Raw genomic sequence first — 20823 nt, 5'->3', positions numbered from 1 at the left:
GCACGAGCAGGCAGTCCCCTCTGGAACAGAACACCAGAGCTGTTTCCCAGCTGTGCCATGGTGCATTCTAAGCAGCTGTCCAACTGGAAGTGCAGGGGAACTTTACGAAGAGGGAAGCTAAGGGAGCTGAATTTGGAAGATTGCTGGGAGAAGTGCCAGGAGGAGTTTTCTGGTGACTGGCCCTTGATCTCGTGAAAGACAGCACGAGGAGAATGCCACCGACAGAATCACCATCATCTCACGTTAGCTTTCCCTGGAAGTCTCCCAGCCAAGTGCTAACAAGGGTGACTCTGCGTAGTGAGGAGAATTAGTCGGTGGCTAGTTGTAGAGACTAGCACTGCAGCATGTGAGCCCTCATACAACACACCTGAGAAAGGGCTGATGAGTGGTGGAGTCAGAGCACGTGGCACAGCCCCTCAGCACCCAAGGCCAGCGAGTGCCCATGACTCAACCCCCTGCCCTCTGCTCTCCAGGTACGTGTGCCAGTGGCCCCTACAGATCACCCCGCTTGCTCAGCCCCGGGGCTTGGATGGAGTTAAGAGGAACCCTCCCCCACCCAGCAGCACCTCTGCTGTGATGCACTGAAGCCCCCGAGGCTCTGAGCTCCCCTGCCCAGGGGCTGAGCAGAGCAAGCTGCCTGGCGAAGGCCAGTGAGTGGCACCCGGCCCAGCCGGGGCCTGGGGTCCTCTTGGGAGCAGGTACTGAGCTCATGGTGCTGGCATCCCCGCTGGAGCACACAGTTGCCATGGTTTCGCTGTGCTATTTCTCTCTGTGGAGGAGCAGTATGTGCGGGGGAGGCACAGGAGGAGGGCCGGGGCGTTGCAAGGGGAGGTTAATGTTGCTCACAAGTGCCGCATTGATGTGGGGGGAGGCAAGGTCGGATTAACTCTCCTGTGGGCCCATGGCTATTAGATTTTGTGGGGCCCTTGTATACATATCTTTTTCCTAATTGAAAACAAAATTATCACAATTATGACATCGAGGCTATTAATGCTATACTAAACTTGCCTTTTAATTAACATAAAGACGTACCGTGGTTACATTTCAGTTTTAAAACATGTAGAATATAGTTAAGTTCATTCACAATAGCCTCCTTCTTACCTTAGAACAGCTGTTATATTAGTTTCTTTCTGGGAGGGAGTTGGGTGCAGGAGGGGGCTCCAGACTGGGGCAGAGTGTTGGGGTGCAGGAGGGGGTGAGGGGTACAGGCTCTGGGAGGGAGTTTGGTGCAGGAGGGGATTCTGACCTGGGGCAGAGGGTTGGGGTGCAGGAGGGGGTGAGGGGTACAGGCTCTGGGAGGGAGTTTGGTGCAGGAGGGGATTCTGACCTGGGGCAGAGGGTTGGGGTGCAGGAGGGGGTGTGAGGTGCAGGCTCCGGCCAGCAGCGCAGCAGGGCTCAGGCTGCCTGCCTGCATGCCATGGCCCCACGCTGCTCCCAGAAGCAGCCGGCTGCTAGCATGTCTCTGCGCACCCCTGGGGGGAGAGGGACAGTGTGTCTCCTTGTGCTGCCCACGCCTGCAAGCACCACCCCCACAGCTCCCATTGGCCAGTTTCCGGCCAATGAGAGTTGCGGGGATGATACTGGGGGCGGAGGCAGCGTGTGGAGCTGCCTCCCTCCCCCCAACCAGGGGCCGCAGAGACGTGCCAGCAGCTAGCTGCTTCCAGGAGTGGCGTGGGGCCATGGCATGCAGGTAGCCTGCCTGAGCCCTGCTGCGCCGGGCCCCCCCCCTTGCCCGGGGCCCTGGGCTGCAGCCCCTAAAGCCCCTGCGTTAATCCGGCCCTGGGGGGAGGCTCTGTGTTCACTGAGCAATGGGGATGGCATGGGCAGGGCCACAGGTGTGCCCCCTACACAAGCAGCAGCCATGCTACTGCCCCGGGGCCAGGACTGGAAGCTGTGCTAAACCTGCCCATGGTTTGGGGCTTAGATTGGGCAGATGCCCAAGTGCTGGGCTGGGATCTGCTGACTCGGGACACCAGGCCACTGAACAGAACGTCTCTCACCAGCCTGCCGGGGCAGTGGGCACTGGCGGGGGCAGGCTCTGTGGCTCATCCCCAAGCTTGCCAGGCCCCATGGGAATGATCAATAAACTCAACTGCTCAGAGAGGACACCCAGCTGTGGTGCCAGGCCCAATCGGACCTGGGTGCCCATGTGGGAGAAGAGGGCCACATCCCTGGGAGGGACGGAGCTCATTATGCCCTCACCATACAGGGGCCATCAGGGAACTTTCCCTGCCGTGGCCATGAGTTCGAGTGACCCTGAGTCTGGCTGGCAAAGGCTTTGCTGTGATTGCTATCGGCACGGCAACAGCTTTACACTTCCCGTGTTGAGTGGAGTGCGGGCAAAGGGAAGCACAGATGCCAGCTGGGGCACTGTGAACCTGCCACGCTGCAGCCTGTCCCAAAGGGACACTAACCCTGTTCTACCGACGGGGAGGGGAGCAATGTGCTCAGAGCCGCCCAGAACAAAACACAGGCACCTGGGGCACAGCCTCCTCCAGCAGCCCAAAGGTCTCCCCTGGTGCCTGAAATGGCACCCAGCACCACAAAGGGCTCCCACCAGCTCCCTCCTCCCCTCAAGGCCAGCACAACCCCCAACCTGCCAGCCCCCCAGCACCCCCCAGCACAACCCCCAACCTGCCAACCCCCCAGCACCCCACAGCACAACCCCCAACCTGCCAGCCCCCCAGCACCCCGCAGCACAACCCCCAACCTGCCAGCTGCGAGCAGCGGCACCGGAGGCAGCAAACAGGGCGGCTAACAGGGGAGTTTGAGAGGGAGTTTGCAGGGGGAGGTAAGGGGGGAGGCAGGAGGGCGCGGCGTGGCGTGTGCTCTGAGTCCACAGGTGCCGTGGGCAGAGATTGCAGCAGCCATGAGCCCAGCAGCAGCAGCAGCAGACAGAATGCAGATGGCTGCATGTGGAAGCTGTGGTATGTATATGGTCCTAGCAGGGGAGCCGGAACACAGGTATGTGTGTATGAAGTGTCGCCTGATAGTGTTACTGGAGGAAAAGATTAAGGGGCTGCAGATGCAGGTAGATACCCTGGTGGAGTTTAGGCGGGGGTTTGAGAAGCTGATGGAGGACAGGCAAGGGGGGGCTGAAGGAGAATGCCCTATGGTGGAGGTAGAGGCAGAGGGAGAGGATGGTGAGAGGGGAATGGAAGGGGGAGAACATGGGAGGTGGAAGCATGTGACTGTGAGAAGCAGGCCAAGGAAAAGAAGGGCCAGTGAGGGGGGAATAGAACTCAGGAATAGGTTCGAGTGTTTGGATACCGAGCTGGAGGGGCAGCAGGTGGCGACTGAAGGTGGAAGGGTGAGGAAGAAGAGAAGAGCTGCTAGTCCAAGAGAGAGGGGGGAGGACTTGATGGAGACAGCACCAATTCTGGGCCCCGTGAGGATTCAGGAAGGCATAAGGGAAGATAGGAATAGGCACAGGTCAGGACTAGAGGGATCGGAGACTAGATTACTAGATCACACTGTTGCCAGGCGACGGCAGGTGTATGTAATTGGAGACTCTTTACTGAGGAGATTGGATAGGCCTGTGACCAGGGCGGACCCGGAGAACAGAAGGGTGTGCTGTCTACCGGGCGCAAAGATACGCGATGTGGACCTGCGATTGAAAAGGATCCTACAAGGAGCAGGTAAGAACCCCCTGATAATCCTTCATGTAGGAACGAATGATACGGCTAGGTTCTCGTTAGAGAGGATCAAGGGAGATTATGCCAGGCTGGGGAAGACGCTCAAGGAGATAGAGGCTCAGATTATCTTTAGTGGGATTCTGCCCGTTCCGAGGGAAGGGCAGCAAAGGGCTGATAGGATTGTGAGAATAAATAGTTGGCTAAGGGAGTGGTGCTATAAGGAGGGCTTTGGGATGTATGGCCACTGGGAGGCTTTCGGGGACAGACACCTGTTCTCGCGGGATGGGCTTCACCTGAGTAGGGAAGGAAATAGACTTTTGGGAGGGAGGCTGGCTCATCTTATCAAAAGAGCTTTAAACTAGCAAGTTTGGGGAGACGGTTGGGAGATGCACAGTTAATCTCCACGCCAGATTCCAGTATGGAGAAGGTGAGTAAAATGAGAGGAGAGATAGCTGTGGAGATGAGATTGGACATAGGAAGGACAGGAGGGACGGACACTAGGAGGCCCGCAACATATAGTGCTGCTAATGGGAGACGGGCTAAACGACATACATTAGGGTGTCTATACACCAATGCCAGAAGCCTAGGTAATAAAATGGAGGAATTGGAACTCCTGGTCCAAGAGCTGAAACCAGATATCGTAGGAATAACGGAAACGTGGTGGAATGACAGTCACGACTGGAACACAGGTATGGAGGGGTATGTGCTGTTTAGGAAAGACCGGAACAGAGGTAAAGGTGGGGGGGTGGCATTGTATGTCAATAGTGAAATAAACTGTAAAGAAATAATAGTGGATGGATTAGACAACTCAGAGTCCGTCTGGGCAATACTTACAATGGGTAATAGGACTTCTAGAGCCTCTCCGGGGATAGTGCTTGGAGTGTGCTATAGACCGCCGGGATCGACCCAGGATATGGATAAGGAACTATTTAATGTGCTTAGAGAAGTAATTAGCAATAGAAACTGTGTAATTATGGGGGACTTTAATTTCCCGGAAATAGATTGGGGAACAAACGCTAGTAGCAATAATAGGGCTCAGATGTTCCTAGATGTGCTTGATGATCAATTCCTCCATCAAGTGGTAGCTGAACCGACGAGGGGGGAGGCCATTTTAGATTTGATTCTGGTAAGTAGTGAGGACCTCGTTGAGGAAGTGGTAGTAGGGGACAATTTGGGCTCCAGTGATCATGAGCTAATTCGGTTTAAAATACAGGTAAGGAGTAACAGAATTAAGTCAAAGACTAGGGTTTATAATTTTAAAAAGGCCAATTTTAACAAATTAAGGGGACTGGTAAGGGAAGTGGATTGGGCAAACGTATTAATGGATTTAAAGGCAGAAGAAGCCTGGGATTACTTTAAGTTAAAGATGCATGAGCTGTCGGAGGCCTGTATTCCCAAAAAGGGAAAAAGATTACCAAGCAAGAGATTTAGACCGAGCTGGATGAGCGACCGACTCAAAGGGGCGATTAGGAAAAAACAGAAAGCGTACAAAGAGTGGAAGAGGGGAGGGATCAGTAAGGAAATGTACCAAAGTGAAGTCAGAGAATGTAGAGATAGAGTGAGAAAGGCCAAAGGCCGTGTAGAATTGGACCTAGCGAGGGGAATTAAAAGCAATAGTAAGAGGTTTTACAGCCACATAAACAGGAAGAAAGCAAAGAAAGAAGAAGTGGGACCGCTGAAGACTATTGCCGGAGAGGAGATTAAAGACAATCTAGGCATGGCGCAATATCTCAATGAATATTTTGCGTCGGTGTTTAATGAGGCCAATGAAGGGATTAGGGATACTAGCACCATTACAGAGGGGCGTTCGGGATGGGGGATTACCGTATCCGAGGTAGAAACAAAACTTGAACGCCTTAATGGGGCTAAGTCGGGAGGACCGGACGATCTTCATCCGAGAATATTGAAGGAATTGGCGCGGGAAATAGCGGGCCCGTTAGCGATAATATTTAATGAATCTGTAAACTCGGGGGTGGTCCCGTTAGACTGGAGAATAGCTAATGTGGTTCCTATTTTCAAAAAAGGGAAAAAAAGTGATCCGGGTAACTACAGGCCTGTTAGTTTAACATCTGTAGTGTGCAAGGTGTTAGAGAAAATTTTGAAGGAGAAATTAGTTGAGGACCTGGAGGGTAGTGGCAATTGCGATAATTTACAACATGGTTTTACGAAGGGCAGATCGTGCCAAACGAATCTGATCTCCTTCTTTGAGAAGGTAACGGATTTATTAGATAAGGGAAATGCGGTGGACCTAATATACCTGGATTTCAGTAAAGCGTTTGATACTGTACCCCATGAGGAATTATTGGTTAAACTAAAAAACATGGGGATCGATTTGAAAATCCAGAGATGGATAAGTAATTGGTTAATGGGGAGAATGCAGCGGGTCGTATTGAAGGGTGAACTGTCAGGTTGGAGGGAGGTTACCAGTGGAGTTCCCCAAGGTTCGGTTTTGGGACCCATTTTATTTAATCTATTTATAACTGACCTCGGAACCGATTGCAGGAGTAGGCTGGTAAAGTTTGCGGATGATACGAAGGTGGGAGGCGTTGTAAATTCGGAAGAGGATAGGGATATCCTGCAGGGAGACTTGAATGAGCTTGTGAATTGGAGTGTCAGAAATAGGATGAAATTTAATAGTGAAAAGTGTAAGGTGATGCATTTGGGGATGACCAATAACAATTTTAGTTACAAGATGGGGACGCATTGGTTAGAAGTAACGGAAGAGGAGAAGGACCTAGGGGTCCTTGTAGACCGCAGGATGACTATGAGTCGACAGTGTGACGTGGCGGTGAAAAAAGCCAATGCTGTCTTGGGATGCATTAGGCGAGGTATATCTAGTAGGGATAAGGAGGTCCTGCTTCCGTTGTACAGGGCGCTGGTGAGACCTCATTTGGAGTACTGTGTGCAGTTCTGGTCTCCCATGTTTAAAAAAGATGAACTCAAACTGGAACGGGTGCAGAGAAGGGCCACTAGGATGATCAGAGGAATGGAAAACCTGTCGTATGAAAGGAGACTAGAGGAGCTTGGATTGTTTAGTCTGACCAAGCGAAGGCTGAGGGGTGATATGATTGCTATCTTTAAATATATTAGAGGGATTAATACAAGGGAGGGAGATGAATTATTCCAGCTTAGTACTAACGTGGATACAAGAACAAATGGATATAAACTGGCCGTGGGGAAGTTCAGGCTTGAAATTAGACGAAGGTTTCTGACCGTTAGAGGGGTGAAATATTGGAACGGCCTTCCGAGGGAAACGGTGGGGGCGAGGGACTTGTCTGGCTTTAAGATTAAGTTAGATAAGTTTATGGAGGGAATGGTTTAATGGTAAAACATAGTTGTCAAGAAAAACCAAGCAATGGTAGGTAAATAGCATAATGGCTAAAAGGGGTCAGGATGGAGACTCTTGCCTATATGCTCGGGGTCTTACTGATCGCCATATTTGGGGTCGGGAAGGAATTTTCCTCCAGGGCAGATTGGCTGAGCCTCTGGAGGTTTTTCGCCTTCCTCCGCAGCATGGGGCAGGGATCTCTAGCAGGAGGGTCTCTGCCGATTGAAGTCACTAATAACAGGATTGGGGACTTCAGCAGCAGAGTCCAGGGAAGGGGCGGGGATGGTTTTATGGCCTGCAGCGTGCAGGGGGTCAGACCAGATGATCATAATGGTCCCTTCTGACCTTAAAGTCTATGAGTCTATGAGTCTATGAGCCCCCCAACACAACCCCCAACCTGCCAACCCCCCAGCACCCCACAGCACAACCCCCAACCTGCCAGCCCCCCAGCACCCCGCAGCACAACCCCCAACCTGCCAGCCCCCCAGCACAACCCCCAACCTGCCAACCCCCCAGCACCCCACAGCACAACCCCCAACCTGCCAGCCCCCCAGCACCTCGCAGCACAACCCCCAACCTGCCAGCCCCCCTGCACCCCCCAGCACAACCCCCAACCTGCCAGCCCCCCTGCACCCCCCAGCACAACCCCCAACCTGCCCCTGAAACTGCCAACCCCCCAGCACCCCCAACCTGCCAACCCCCCAGCACCCTCCAGCACAACCCCCAACCTGCCCCTGAAACTGCCAACCTCCCAACACAACCCCCAACCTGCCAACCCCCCAGCACAACTCCTAACCTGTCCCCGAAACTGCCAACCTCACAGCACAACTCCCAACCTGCCAACCTCCCAGCACAACCCCCAACCTGCCAACCCCCCAGCACAACTCCTAACCTGTCCCCGAAACTGCCAACCTCCCAGCACAACTCCCAACCTGCCAACCTCCCAGCACAACCCCCAACCTGCCAACCCCCCAGCACAACTCCTAACTTGTCCCCGAAACTGCCAACCTCACAGCACAACTCCCAACCTGCCAACCCCGCAGCACAACCCCCAACCTGCCCCTGAAACTGCCAACCCCCAACCTGCCAACCCCCCCAGCACAACCCCCAACCTGCCCCTGAAACTGCCAACCCCCAACCTGCCAACCCCCCCAGCACAACCCCCAACCTGCCCCTGAAACTGCCAACCCCCAACCTGCCAACCCCCCCAGCACAACCCCCAACCTGCCAACCTCCCAGCACCCCCCAGCACAACCCCCAACCTGCCAACCCCCCAGCACAACCCCCAACCTGCCCCCAAAACTGCCAACCCCCCAGCACAACCCCCAACCTGCCCCCAAAACTGCCAACCTCACAGCACAACCCCCAACCTGCCAACCCCCAGCACAACCCCCAACCTGCCAACCCCCCAGTACCCCTCAGCACAACCCCCAACCTGCCCCCGAAACTGCCAACCCCCAGGATCCCATAGCACAGTTCCTGACCTGCCAACTCCCCTGCACCCCACAGCACTGCCCCGCCCTGCCAACCCCTCAGCACAACCCCAAAACTGCCTCCGACCTGCCAACTCCCCATCTAGGGTGACCAGACATCCGAATTTTATAGGGACAATCCCGATATTCAGGGCTTTGTCTTATAGGTGCCTATTGCAGATGACACTAAACTAGGAGGCGTGGTAGATACACTAGAGGGTAGGGATCGGATACAGAGGGACCTAGACAAATTAGAGGATTGGGCCAAAAAAAACCCTGATGAGGTTCAACAAGGACAAGTGCAGAGTCCTGCACTTAGGACGGAAGAATCCCATGCACTGCTACAGACTAGGGACCGAATGGCTAGGAAGCAGTTCTGCAGAAAAGGACCTAGGGGTCACAGTGGACGAGAAGCTGGATATGAGTCAACAGTGTGCTCTTGTTGCCAAGAAGGCTAATGGCATTTTGGGCTGTATAAGTAGGGGCATTGCCAGCAGATCGAGGAACGTGATCGTTCCCCTTTATTCGACATTGGTGAGGCCTCATCTGGAATACTGTGTCCAGTTTTGGGCCCCACACTACAAGAAGGATGTGGAAAAATTGGAAAGAGTCCAGCGGAGGGCAACAAAAATGATTAGGGGTCTGGAGCACATGACTTATGAGGAGAGGCTGAGGGAACTGGGATTGTTTAGTCTCCAGAAGAGAAGAATGAGGGGGGATTTGATAGCAGCCTTCAACTACCTGAAGGGAGGTTCCAAAGAGGATGGAGCTCGGCTGTTCTCAGAGGTGGCAGATGACAGAACAAGGAGCAATGGTCTCAAGTTGCGGTGGGGGAGGTCCAGGTTGGATATTAGGAAACACTATTTCACTAGGAGGGTGGTGAAGCACTGGAATGCGTTACCTAGGGAGGTGGTGGAGTCTCCTTCCTTGGAGGTTTTTAAGGCCCGGCTTGACAAAGCCCTGGCTGGGATGATTTAGTTGGGAATTGGTCCTGCTTTGAGCAAGGGGTTGGACTAGATGACCTCTTGAGGTCCCTTCCAACCCTGATATTCTATGATTGCTCCCACCCCATCCCAATTTTTCACATTTCCTATTTGGTCACCCTGCCCCCAGAACCCCACAGCACAACCCTCAACCTGCCAACAGGGCCGTCCCTAGCTATTTTCTGGGGCCCTATGCAGCTCCCCCACCGGGTGCGGGGGGAGGCCTCTGCAAGGGGGGGGCTGGCTTGGGGGGAACCACCCCCCAGCACTCACTGGCGGCGCGGCTGGGGTCGGGTCCCTGCACTTCCTACCACCGGTGAGTGCAGGCCCGGCCCTGCTGCAGTCCTCAGGGGCGGGGCTGGGGCAGAGCAGGGGTGGGAAGAGGTGGGGCAGGGGCGGGGGCCATGGGAAAGAGGCGGGGCAGGGGCTGGAGCAGCGTACTTTGCGTATGGATAAAGCTGCGTACTTTGCGTATGGATAAGGACGGCCCAGCCTGCCAACCCCCAGCGCTCCCCATAACACGAGCTCCAACCTGCCCCCTGACTCGAGTTGGCCCACCTTCCCGTGGGAAACGGGCCTGCCCATTCCACCTGCTCCAGCACAAAAGCAAAGGCTAGCGAGCCCTGGAAGCAGGGCTTTAATTACAGGGGCCTGTCCTGCAGTACTTGAATGCATCTCACCCACGGGGAGGGCAAAGCGGCCCAATGAGTCCAGCCCCCCAGTACGGCCACTGTGCCTTTTGCTGACAACCACCACAGCCCACTCACCTTCTGGCTCATGTTATGGGATGCAGGGGGTTGGCAGTGCAGGGGCAGGTCGGGACTAGTGTTATGGGGGGTGGGGTGGGAAGGTCAGGGCTACTATTTGGGGGGGTTGGGATTAGTGTTACAGGGGTGGGGGAGACGGGTTGGCAGGGGCAGGCCGGGGCTTGTGTTACAAGTAGGTTGATAGGGCAGGGGCAGAGCAGAGGCTAGTTTTATGGGCGGTGGCGGGGGGGGGGGGGGCGGGAGGATGGCTGGGCAGGAGCAGGCCAGGGCTAGTGTTATGGGAGTGCAGGGGTAGGCTGGCAGCTTGAGGGGCAGATTAGGGCTGGGCATTTGACCAATCCAAAAAGAATTGGTCAATTGACCTGTCAAATCACGTCATAAATGGTCACAGATTTTAAAGTGCTAATTTCTTAGAACAGTGACCAGAAAGACCAAGACACTCTGGGCTCTTGCAGGCTCAGCTGTAGATAGGTCCTTCCGCCTCATTACAAAGGAACAAATTACTTCTGGAGTGACTGTAACTCAACAATGCAAAACAAGACTAAGGAAGCTGCAGAGCCCGAAAGAACCCCGCCCAGTGTGATCAGAGCCCGAGGCTGCCGCCGGCAGCATCAGCCCATTCCTTTGGATTCGTCCTGGGACACTGGACAATGTCTGACCATGGACAAATAATAAACTGTCAAGAGACGTTATTTGACCAGTCAATTTAGTGACCTGCCAAGCCTAGGGCAGGTAGGATTGGTAATAACTTGGTAATATTGGGTACAAATAACTTGGTAATACAGTAACTCCTCACTTAAAGTCGTCCCAGTTAACATTGTTTCATTATTAGGTTGCTGATCTATTAGAGAACATATTTGTTTAAAGTTGTGCAATGTTCCGTTATAAGGTTGTTTGGCTTGCCCCATTCCACCTGCCTGGCACTCCTGCCGGGGAGCGGGGTCTGGGGCTTGCCTGCTTCCTGGCTGGAATGCCGGGTGGGCGGAGTGGGGTAAGGCCCCGCACCAAGACCCCGACCCCACTCCCTGGCTGGAACGCTGGGTGGGCGGAGCGGGACAAGCCCCCACGCCCCGACCCCACTACACTCCTGCCTCAACCAAGCTTCACAATCATCATTGATGAGTACAGTATTAAATTGTTTGTTTAAAATTATTTAAAACGTATACTGTATATGTACATAATGTCCTTTGTCTGGCGAAAAAAATTTCCCTGGAACCTAACCCCCCCCTTTTACATTAATTCTTATGAGGAAATTGGATTTGCTTAACATCATTTCACTTAAAGTAGCATTTTTCGGGAACATAACTACAACGTTAAGCGAGGAGTTCCTGTATTTAAAAACCTGACATACAGTGCTGAAACCTCCCCTGCCCCGCCTCTTCCCCCTGAGGCCCCACCTCTGCCCCACCTCTTCTTCCAAGGCCCCACTCCCACCCACTCCTCTTCACCTGTCCTCCCATTGCCAGTGGTGCTGGAACAATTTGTAGAGTGGAGGTCCTGAGAACCATTGAACCAAACTGTAAACCCTGCATATGATGGAAACCACTTCATGCCAGGGGGTGCTGCAGCAGCCCCTACACCTCTAGTTCCAGGACATGTGCCCTGCAGCAAGGACTAGCGGAGCGGGTTCGAGGGCACAGTGGGCAGAACCTCCCGGACACAGAGAACAAGGCTCCCTGGGCAGGAGCCCAGGGAGCAAGGCCAACCTGACTCCCCGCACAATGCGACGCGTCCCTGGGCCCTGAGGCAGGACCTGCTGGGAAGAGCCAGCACCTGGGGCTGTGTGTGGAGAGCGAGTGCCCAGGGTCACCGGCGGGGCCGGACCTCACAGCAAAGCTGCCTGCGACTCCCCTGTCTGCTCTCCTGGAACCTCTGCAGCCCGGGCACAAGGCGGGGGGCGGAGAGTGGCACCTACTGCTCCAGGGGAGACGCCCTGCAGCTTAGAGCTCCCCAGCAGGGCCCTAGGCACAGTCCCACACCCACCGCCCTCCCTTCAACCCCTGCTGAGCTGACACGAATGCTATCCCAGAGCCCAGCAGACTCCAGGCCAGCTCTTCTATGGAGCCCAGTACTGGCAAGCCTCGAGACCTTGATTTAAGGGGCTCCTGTTCACCTGGGTACACTGCCCCCCCCCACTGCCCTCCATCCCCTCACTGTTCCCTCCACGCTCCCTCACTGACACCCAGACACCCACTCCTCACTGCCCCCCTACCCCCTTGCTGCCCCCACACTCCCTTCACTGCTCCCCCCATACCCCCACTGCCCCTACCCCTTACTGCTCTCCTGCCTGCCTCCACACTCCCCTCACTGCTCCCCATACCCCCTCACTGCTCCCTCCAAACACCCCTATTGACCACACCCCCTCACTGCTCCCACACTCCCCTCACTACTGTCTCCACACCCCCTCGCTGCCCCCCAACCCGACCCCTCATTGCCCCCCTGCCTCCACACTCCCCTCACTGCTTCCTCCACACACCCCATTACCCCCACCCCCGCACTGTCCCCTCCACACTCCCTCACTGACACCCACCCCCATTGTCCCCCTACCCCAGCTTCTTCATTGCTCCCACACTCCCCTCACTACTCTCTCCACACCTCCTCGCTGCTCCCACCCCTGCCCCTTCACTCCCCTCACTGCTCCCTCCACACCTTCTCACTGCCACCCAACCCCTGCCCCATCACAGCTCCCACCCCCACTCTCCCATTGCTCCCACCCTCACTGCACCCCCTCACTGCTTTCCCACTCCCCTCACTGCTCCGCCCACACCCCCTTGCTCCCCCTGCCCCCACACCTCCTCACTGCTCCCCCCCACTCACAGGCATTGTGACATCCCCAGGGCGTAGCTCACCGCCCACATTCCTCCAGTGCTCCTCTTACCCACTAATGCACACACATCTCACACCTCTGGTCTCCCACAGGCACAACCTTGTTGCCCCCGTGCTCCCCACACCTATCCACTGCAAAAAGACACATGAGACTCCTCTCACCTTGGCAGGGCAGATCCAGATAGCCCAATGTAACTGCCAGGCCCGGCCCCACACCAGCACAGTGCTCCCTTCCCTGGCCTGCTTGCTAAGCACGATTCCACTTGGATCCAGCCCCCCATGTCCTGTGCCCGCTGCCACTAGGTGCCATCTCCTCCTTGCAAGGCAGCTGTTCTGACAGTTGCACTGTGTCACTCTGAGGCCAGCTTCAAGGCTGGGACAAGAGTTTCAGGGGAAATCTCTATTGATAATCAGGAATTCGGGGCTTGTCCCAGGTTCTCCGGCAGCTGATTTGTTACAGGCCCTGTCACTTTGAAGGTGTTCCTGGCGCTATCGATTCTGTTCCAGATGTCCTGGCTTGTTCCACCATCCTGGCTGATGGTGCTGCCCAAGTATGTGACCTTTTCTACATTGGTGAGCACATGATCCTTTATCCATATTGGTGTGGTGAGGCAATATTAAGGGTCACGATAGCTGTCTTATTGCAGCTGATTTAAATACAGTCTGGAAATCATCAATATACAGAACCAAAACCAAACTCAAGCTTTATCAGAGCTGTGTACTTTCAACGCTACTTTATAGTGCAGGATGCTGGGGAAGGAGAAAGTCCAACATGTCCAAACTGTCTTCATTCCGTACAACCTGCCGCAGAAAATTCCTCTGGATCTTTTGGCCCAGAACAATCTCAAACCAAGACCTAGTCACACAGTGCAGCCAAGAGGATCTGAGCACCATCATTACTAGGAGGCGTTGGAGACGGATTGGCCATGTGCTTTGGATGGAAACTGATCACCAGAGTAGCAATAAGATGGACACCTGAAGGCAAGCGAAAACAAGGCTGCCCGAAAGCAACACAGCGACGAGCTGTGGAAGCCGAGCTGAAAAACCTGGGGCACAGCTGGGGAACCATTGAAAGACTTGCCAGAAACAGACAGGAGTGGAGGAGCTTCGTCGCTGCCCTAAATGCCAGAGGCATAATGGGCACTAACTCACTAACTGCCACTTCTCCCCAGGTTACCAGCTTCAGTCTCAGCCTGCTCCTCGGGGGGCTGGGGCAAAACCAGACCAGAGGCACAAGAGTTCACACCAATCTCTCCCTCCCTAGTGTAAATGTACACACAAGAATATGCCCCCCCCCCACACACACCCAAACACGTACTCCCCTCCCAGACACAAATACACACACACACATAAGGACAGCCAGACTGGGTCAGACCAAAGGTCCATCTAGCCCAGTATCCTGTCTTCTGACAGTGGCCAATGCCAGGTGCCCCAGGGGGAATGAACAGAACAGAAAATCATCAAGTGATCCATCCCCTGTCGCCCATTCCCAGCTTCTGGCAAACAGAGGCTAGGGACACCATCCCTACCCATCCTGGCTAATAGCCATTGATTGACCTATTGTCCATGAACTTACCTCTACCAACACCTGTATTCTGACACATGGGCCTCCTCCTCGCTACCAAATCCATACGCACACAGCTGAACACACAAACCCTCCCCTGCCCCCCACTCCCACAGCCCAATTCTAGGCACACAAGAAGGAACAGTGATGGGTGGGGGAATTCCACAGAACTCGGAGAGCTGGGCTTTCCGCCTCCTGTGGGTGGGCAGGGAAATATGAGGAGCAAGGATCCAACAGGGATTCTGGTCTCTCATGCTCTGTCCTGTCTCACGGGGGCTCAGACGGACAGACAGACTGAAGCCCTTTCCACCACTTTGAGACACAGCCCCTGCAAAGGGCCCAAACTAGCTATGGGGCTCAAAGCTGCAAACTTCTGAGCCCAGTTTCAACCCCTCCCCTGTCCCCCTTCAAGTTCAGGGGCATCGGATCTGGGCTTCCATCAATGACTGGCTGCTCCACAGAGAGGGGACACCACAGGGCAGGGCCACACTGCCATGGAGGGGGTGCCACCGGTGGGTGCCACAGAGGGGGCAGTGGCACAGTAGGAGGGGCTGACACTGCTGGGCAGGACCTCAGAGGTCACAGACAAGCTTTATGTCCTCAACTCTTCGCAGAACCCAGGCTGGCACTGACAAGCCCCCTGCTCCCAGCCATGCTAGCCTCTGCTGAACTGCTCCTAAACCAAACACTGCAACCTCTGGCCTTGCTCTCCCCACCTGCCTGCAGGGAGCACTGAAGCCAGGCAGCAGACAGCCCGTCCATAAAGGGAAGATGCAGCAGAGCTGGCTGAGCTGGGCTTGGCACAGGGACAGGGTGGGCTGGGTAGAGAGGCCACCTTTGTGCGTCCCGTTCAGCCTCTGGCACAAGTTAGAGCAGCCAAGGGGCTGCTCTATAGCTGAGAAAAGCAGGCGTACAGCAGGCTCTGGCCATGCCCCTTCCCCCCACTGCACCCCAGTCCCTGCACCAGGGGCACACCACCAGCCTGGCAGCTCTCTGACATAAGAGGGATGGTTCCCAGAAGCATTTCTGCCCCTTTCACCCCACTGGAGCAGCACAAAGGGGATGGGGGAATGGAGCACTGGCCCCACAGGCCCTTGGAAAGGGCTTTGTACCTAGACACCCCAACCATGGTCATTCAAGCGAAGGGCCCTTCCAGGCACAGCTGAGCCCCAGAACATCCTGGGTCTCTGGGGAACGGGCCCGGCTCAGAATGCTCCTGAGTGCTGGGCAGCGAGCTGGGAGCCCCCAGACCCAGGCTGGCAGCACCCCTGCAGGGCTTGGCCCCAAACAGGGCCTGCCTTTCTGGCCTGGGTAACGAGAGCTCAGTGCTAGGGTCCCTTCTCAGCAGGCTCCTTCCTCGCAGCCAGGCCAGTCGCCTTTCCCTGTCTCTGCAGCTGCCCAGAGCTGGCCCACCACTTCCTGCCCTCAGCCCCCCACCAAAACCTAGTGCCAGGCCCCTGCCACAATCAGGACACTCTCACGAGGTAGCTGGCCCAGCACCACTCTGGAGGTGAGAGCTGCCTGTGGGGGCCTAACGAGAGGGGAGGGTGGTAAAGGCTGGGGAGGGGTCTGCTGTGTGGCTGGTGCCATGGAAACACTCAATGCTCAGATCCTGCCAGCCGGCACCAGCACCGACCCCAGATTCCATCCCCAGAGAGCCCCCTCCCTGTCTGACCCAGCACCGACCCCAGATCCCACCCCCAGAGAGCCCCCTCCCCGTCTGACCCAGCACTGACCCCGGATCCCACCCCCAGAGAGCCCCCTCCCTGTCTGACTCATTACCAATGCCAGATCCTACCCCCAGAGAGCCCCCTCCCCGTCTGACCCAGTACCAATGCCAGATCCCAGCCCCAGAGAGCCCCCCGTCTGTCTGACTCAGCATCCCACTGACCCCGGATCCCACCCCCAGGGGCCTCATGCCCATTTGACCCAGCACCAACCCCGCTACCCGGCCTCAGGGAGCCCCATCCCCATCTGACCTAGCACTGACCCTGTATCCCACCCCAGGGAGCCCCCTCTCCATCTGACCCAGCACCGACCCTGTTACCCTGGCGCCAGGGAGCCCTCTCTCTATGTGAACCTGGCATGGACCCCATTACTTCTGGGGACCTGCCCTCGGAGAGCAGAGAACCCCACAGTCCAAATGGGCCTAGTACAATGGGGACAGAGAGACGTAGCACCCAGCTGTGCCAATGGACTACATGCCCAGCCCCCAGGCACTCACCCCCTCATAGCTCCCCTCCCTGCATTGAGCCCTCCACCTCCACACGCCTCATCCCCCTCACACTCCCTATATCCCCCCAATACACTCACCCCGTCCCCTACACAGTCACCCCCACAGACACCCGCATGCACTCACCCCCACCCTATGCACTCACTCCCCTGCACCAGTTCTCTCACACACATGCCCTATGCTGGGACACACACAAACTCCACACACACACACACACACACACCCATAGACACACACACACCTGCTCGGTCTGCTCTCGCTCATACACACACATACACGCACTCCACACACACACACATCCATAGACACGCACTCACCTGCTCTGTCTGCTCTCGCTCATACACACACATACACGCACACTCCTAACACATAGGCAGGCATCCAGCACGTGCCCAGCCCTTCCCTCCCTCCATGCATACCTCACCACAGACCCCAGAAGTCACTGTCACACTCACAGCCACACTGGGAGAATTTTGTTCTGTTCAGCAGATAATACCCCAGATGACTCGGTTTCCCTGCTCACCCTGTCTCTCCCCATTGAATGCTGACCCTGGCCCTGGGGGAGGTTATCATTCCCTGCACACAATTAGGGGGGAGACACAATGAAACTGATCAGAGCTCAGAGGAGTTCTCCCCTAATTGAATTTCTGGCACTTTCCTGCTTCCGGAACGTGAGGAGCTGCCTGGGGATGGGGTGCCCAGAGCCAAAGAGCACATTTGGGGTCAGCGTTGTCACAAGGCACATGGGGACTCAGAGGCCCATTCTAGTCAGAGGACAGTGGCCACAGGCCTGGGCCATGGTTCTTCCCCTCCCCGTGCTGACTCAGCAGTTCATGGCAGGCCTTCAGCAGGGGGAGCAGAAGGGGTGAGACACTCACCTCCGAGCCCCCTCAGCCTGGTAGCTTGGGGTCTGACGAATGGGGCAGCGGAGTCTGTGTTAACCTGGAGGAGCATGTGACAGGCATGGGGCTGTGGGGTGGCAGGTCCTGCCCAGAGCCTGGGGGGAGGGTGACTAGAGAACTGACTTCTCCAGGAGAGGTGGATGGGTAGATCCAAGAGATGGGAGGCAAACAGCTCCCTCCAAGGGTAGGGGGCAGAGCTCCACCAAGATGCAGAGGAAGGGGATGAAAGCCCATCTGCACAGGGTGGTGGAGGTGGTGAGAGGGGACAGAGGAGTTGTGAAAGCTCCCGTTAGACCCCTCCATGCAATTCAGTCCATTCATTTCTGTAGCTGGTTATCACCCCAGTCATCTCCATCACCCCAGAGCCTCGCATGGCACTGTGCACGCAGACCCCTCCCTGCCCAAACAGCTGTGGGTGTCACTTGTCCCTACACCCCGTGAGCTCCAGTCCATCTGTCCTTCAGCCCAGCAACACTCAAAGACCCCAGGCCAGGGGAACCCAGAGAAGTAACAGCGCAGGCGGCTTGTGGTGAGGGAAAGTCCATCCCCTTAGCACAGATACCACCCGCCACACAGCTCGGCCCAGCCCTAGCTTGGGATTTAAGCTGACATGCTGCAGGCCACATAATAAATCCTCCTCCTCCTCCCTGGAAATGGCCAGGGAATGGGGCAGGCTCCTCTCGGGCTGGGCAGCCTTGCCAGGAAGCTGCCAAGCAGACGGGGGGAGAAGCCCCGTTCATTTATTGGCAGCATCCTCTGGGAAGTGGCCCCCACCTGCCCCCCAGGTCCAGGGGGCTGGGCACTCGGGGGGAAAGGCAGGAGCCGCGTCTCTCTCTCTCTCTCTCTCTCACATACACACACATTTTTGGATCCCCCTAATATTGGCCATCGTCCCTCCCCGCCACCAGCCGCCGGAATCACGGCCCGGTCCTCCTGCCAAGCTTAACCCGTCTGCGGGAGCCTGGCTTCCCGGCGATGGCACAAACATGGCCCGGCTGCCTGAAGGGAGGCCGGGCGGGGGCCCCCCGGAGTGCACCCGGGGGCCCGTCTCCGGGCCGTGCCCTCCCCCACCCGGGCTGCAGGGTCAACTCCGCACTGAGCAGTGTCCTCCCGCTCCCTGCAGCTCCCAGCCCGGACCCTGCAGCCCCCAGCCCGGATCCCCCCCCCCGCACCCTGCAGCCCCCACCCCGGACCCCCCAGGTTCCTGCAGCCCCCACCCCGGACCCCCCAGGTTCCTGCAGCCCCCACCCCGGAACCCCTCCCCGCTCGCTCCCTGCAGCCCCCAGCCCGGACCCCCCCCCCGCTCCCTGCAGCCCCCAGCCTGGACACCACCCCCCCGGTTCCTGCAGCCCCCAGCCCGGACCCCCCCCCGGTTCCTGCAGCCCCCAGCCCGGACCCCCCCCCCGCTCCCTGCAGCCCCCAGCCTGGACACCACCCCCCCGGTTCCTGCAGCCCCCAGCCCGGACCCCCCCCCGGTTCCTGCAGCCCCCAGCCCGGACCCCTCGTGCCCTCCGGCCGGGCATGCCCGCAGGTGGCCGGAGCTTCCTCCCCGCACGCAGATGCGCCCGGCGCAGCCAGGGCAGGGGCTCCCCGTACCTCCGCCTCCTGCCGCCGCGCCCGCTCCATCCCCAGCCCGAGGCCGGGGGGCCACACTGCAGCCAGCTCCATCCAGCGCCGGCCTGGCAAGGATCGGGCCCGGCTCCCCGCCTACCTGTCGGGCTGCGCCTGGCTCCTCGGCCGCTTCCAGCTCCTCATCGCCCCCAGCGGGCAGGAGCAGCCTTAAAGGGGCCGCGCCCGAGTGCCCAGCTTCTTCCCTGGCGAGGCGCCCGCGTCCGTCCGGGGCTGAGCAACGCGCATCTCAGGTGGAGCCTGGCCCTGGATGACCCCCCCGCCCCCAGCTCCCTCGCTCTGCCATCAGCCCCTCCAATGGCGGGGCCCCCAGCCCAGGGGGTCCCCCGCCCCCGCCCCTTCACGCACCAGCCCCCGCATTTTCCCCGGCAGGATTTTTCTGACGAGCCTCCCGCTTTTCGCAGGATGTTGCAGAGGCTGGTTTTCGCCTGTCCCCCCCCGTGCCGTACTCAGAGCAGCTTCCTCAGGGCGGGGCCTTTTACAGCCCATCCCTCCCACTCCCCTTTCCTGGAGGCTAGACAGCGGGGGGAGGGAGCTACATTATAGTTGAGCTTTGGGGATTGGGACACTTCTGTCCATTGCAATAGAATCAATGTGTTTAAATCCCCTAGAATGCTTTGAACATGGCCCCAGTTTCCCCCCGGCCCCTTGCTCTCTCTGGATGCAGAGCGGGGCCGTTGTTCGCATAAGGGAAGTATCTGGGATTTAGGTCTGGCTGGTGGTCTTGAGCCTGGTGGCCTTGGGAAAATGGGATGGGCCAAAATGTTCGAATTTGGCTGTGACACTGCACCCCATATTCTTCACAGTGATATTATTATGATATGATTATGGCATAATTATGATGCATTTTGTACAAGATGGGGCATGTGGGGTGTCATTGGAAAAGTTATGATTTGCTGAATACGATTATCCTATTTGTGGGCATGTCTCATTTTTGTATCTAAAGTTGTGACTATTGTCTATGTGTCTGTATTTCACATGTGGTCACACTTGAGTGACACTCACTAGGCAAGATGCTTCCAGTCTAGAGAGGTGGTTGGGAAGGGCCCATTCAGGGTAATGGGCCATTAGGGGAAACAATAGGCCTTAGGAGAAGCTTATCCCCGGCCTGGGAGCCTGCCTGTGGACATTTCAGACAGCCTGTAAGGAGTGGCCGCTATGACTCTGCAAGAGCGTGTGACCAGGGACTCCATTTTGGGGATCTGTATTTTTCCACAAACTGGGCTGGGAGCTGTTTTTGAACCAGGGGTTCCCGCCATACGGTAAAGCTATATAAGGCAGGGCGTGACATCATCTGTTGTGCTTCCCTCCCCACTCAATAGAACTCCTGGAAACACCCGAGGAAGAAAAACTGAACTGGGGAAAGTGCTGGACCCAGGCTAAAGGGATGTCTAGCCTGATATGGAAACCTGGGGATCACAAGCTGCAAAGCAAATGCAGTTTGTCCCTTAAGACTCTGCAGCCTGCTTGTATCATCAGGCAGG

The 20823-nt window shown here is 56.7% G+C and overlaps 1 protein-coding gene across 11 annotated transcripts in view; it reads right to left on the bottom strand.

Moving 5' to 3' along the window:
• AJM1 (apical junction component 1 homolog) overlaps window positions 1–19792 on the bottom strand; it is a 41621-nt gene extending 21829 nt beyond the window's left edge. For 4 of the 11 annotated variants that reach the window (XM_065572020.1, XM_065572019.1, XM_005295594.4 and 1 more), the window contains exon 1: window positions 19422–19619. The gene's annotated coding sequence lies outside the window, so the exon portion shown is untranslated. Of the gene's footprint in view, window positions 1–1101; window positions 1470–19306; window positions 19620–19687 lie in introns of those variants that run through there. The other 7 variants (XM_065572021.1, XM_008173809.4, XM_005295599.5 and 4 more) reach the window with 4 other exon arrangements.
• Between the last annotated feature and the right edge of the window lie 1031 nt (window positions 19793–20823).

Source organism: Chrysemys picta, chromosome 18 (genome assembly GCF_011386835.1).
Source record: "Chrysemys picta bellii isolate R12L10 chromosome 18, ASM1138683v2, whole genome shotgun sequence".
Taxonomy (NCBI): Eukaryota; Metazoa; Chordata; order Testudines; family Emydidae; genus Chrysemys; species Chrysemys picta.
Note: the sequence above shows the minus strand (reverse complement) of the source record. Positions and strands in the feature narration are given on the sequence as shown.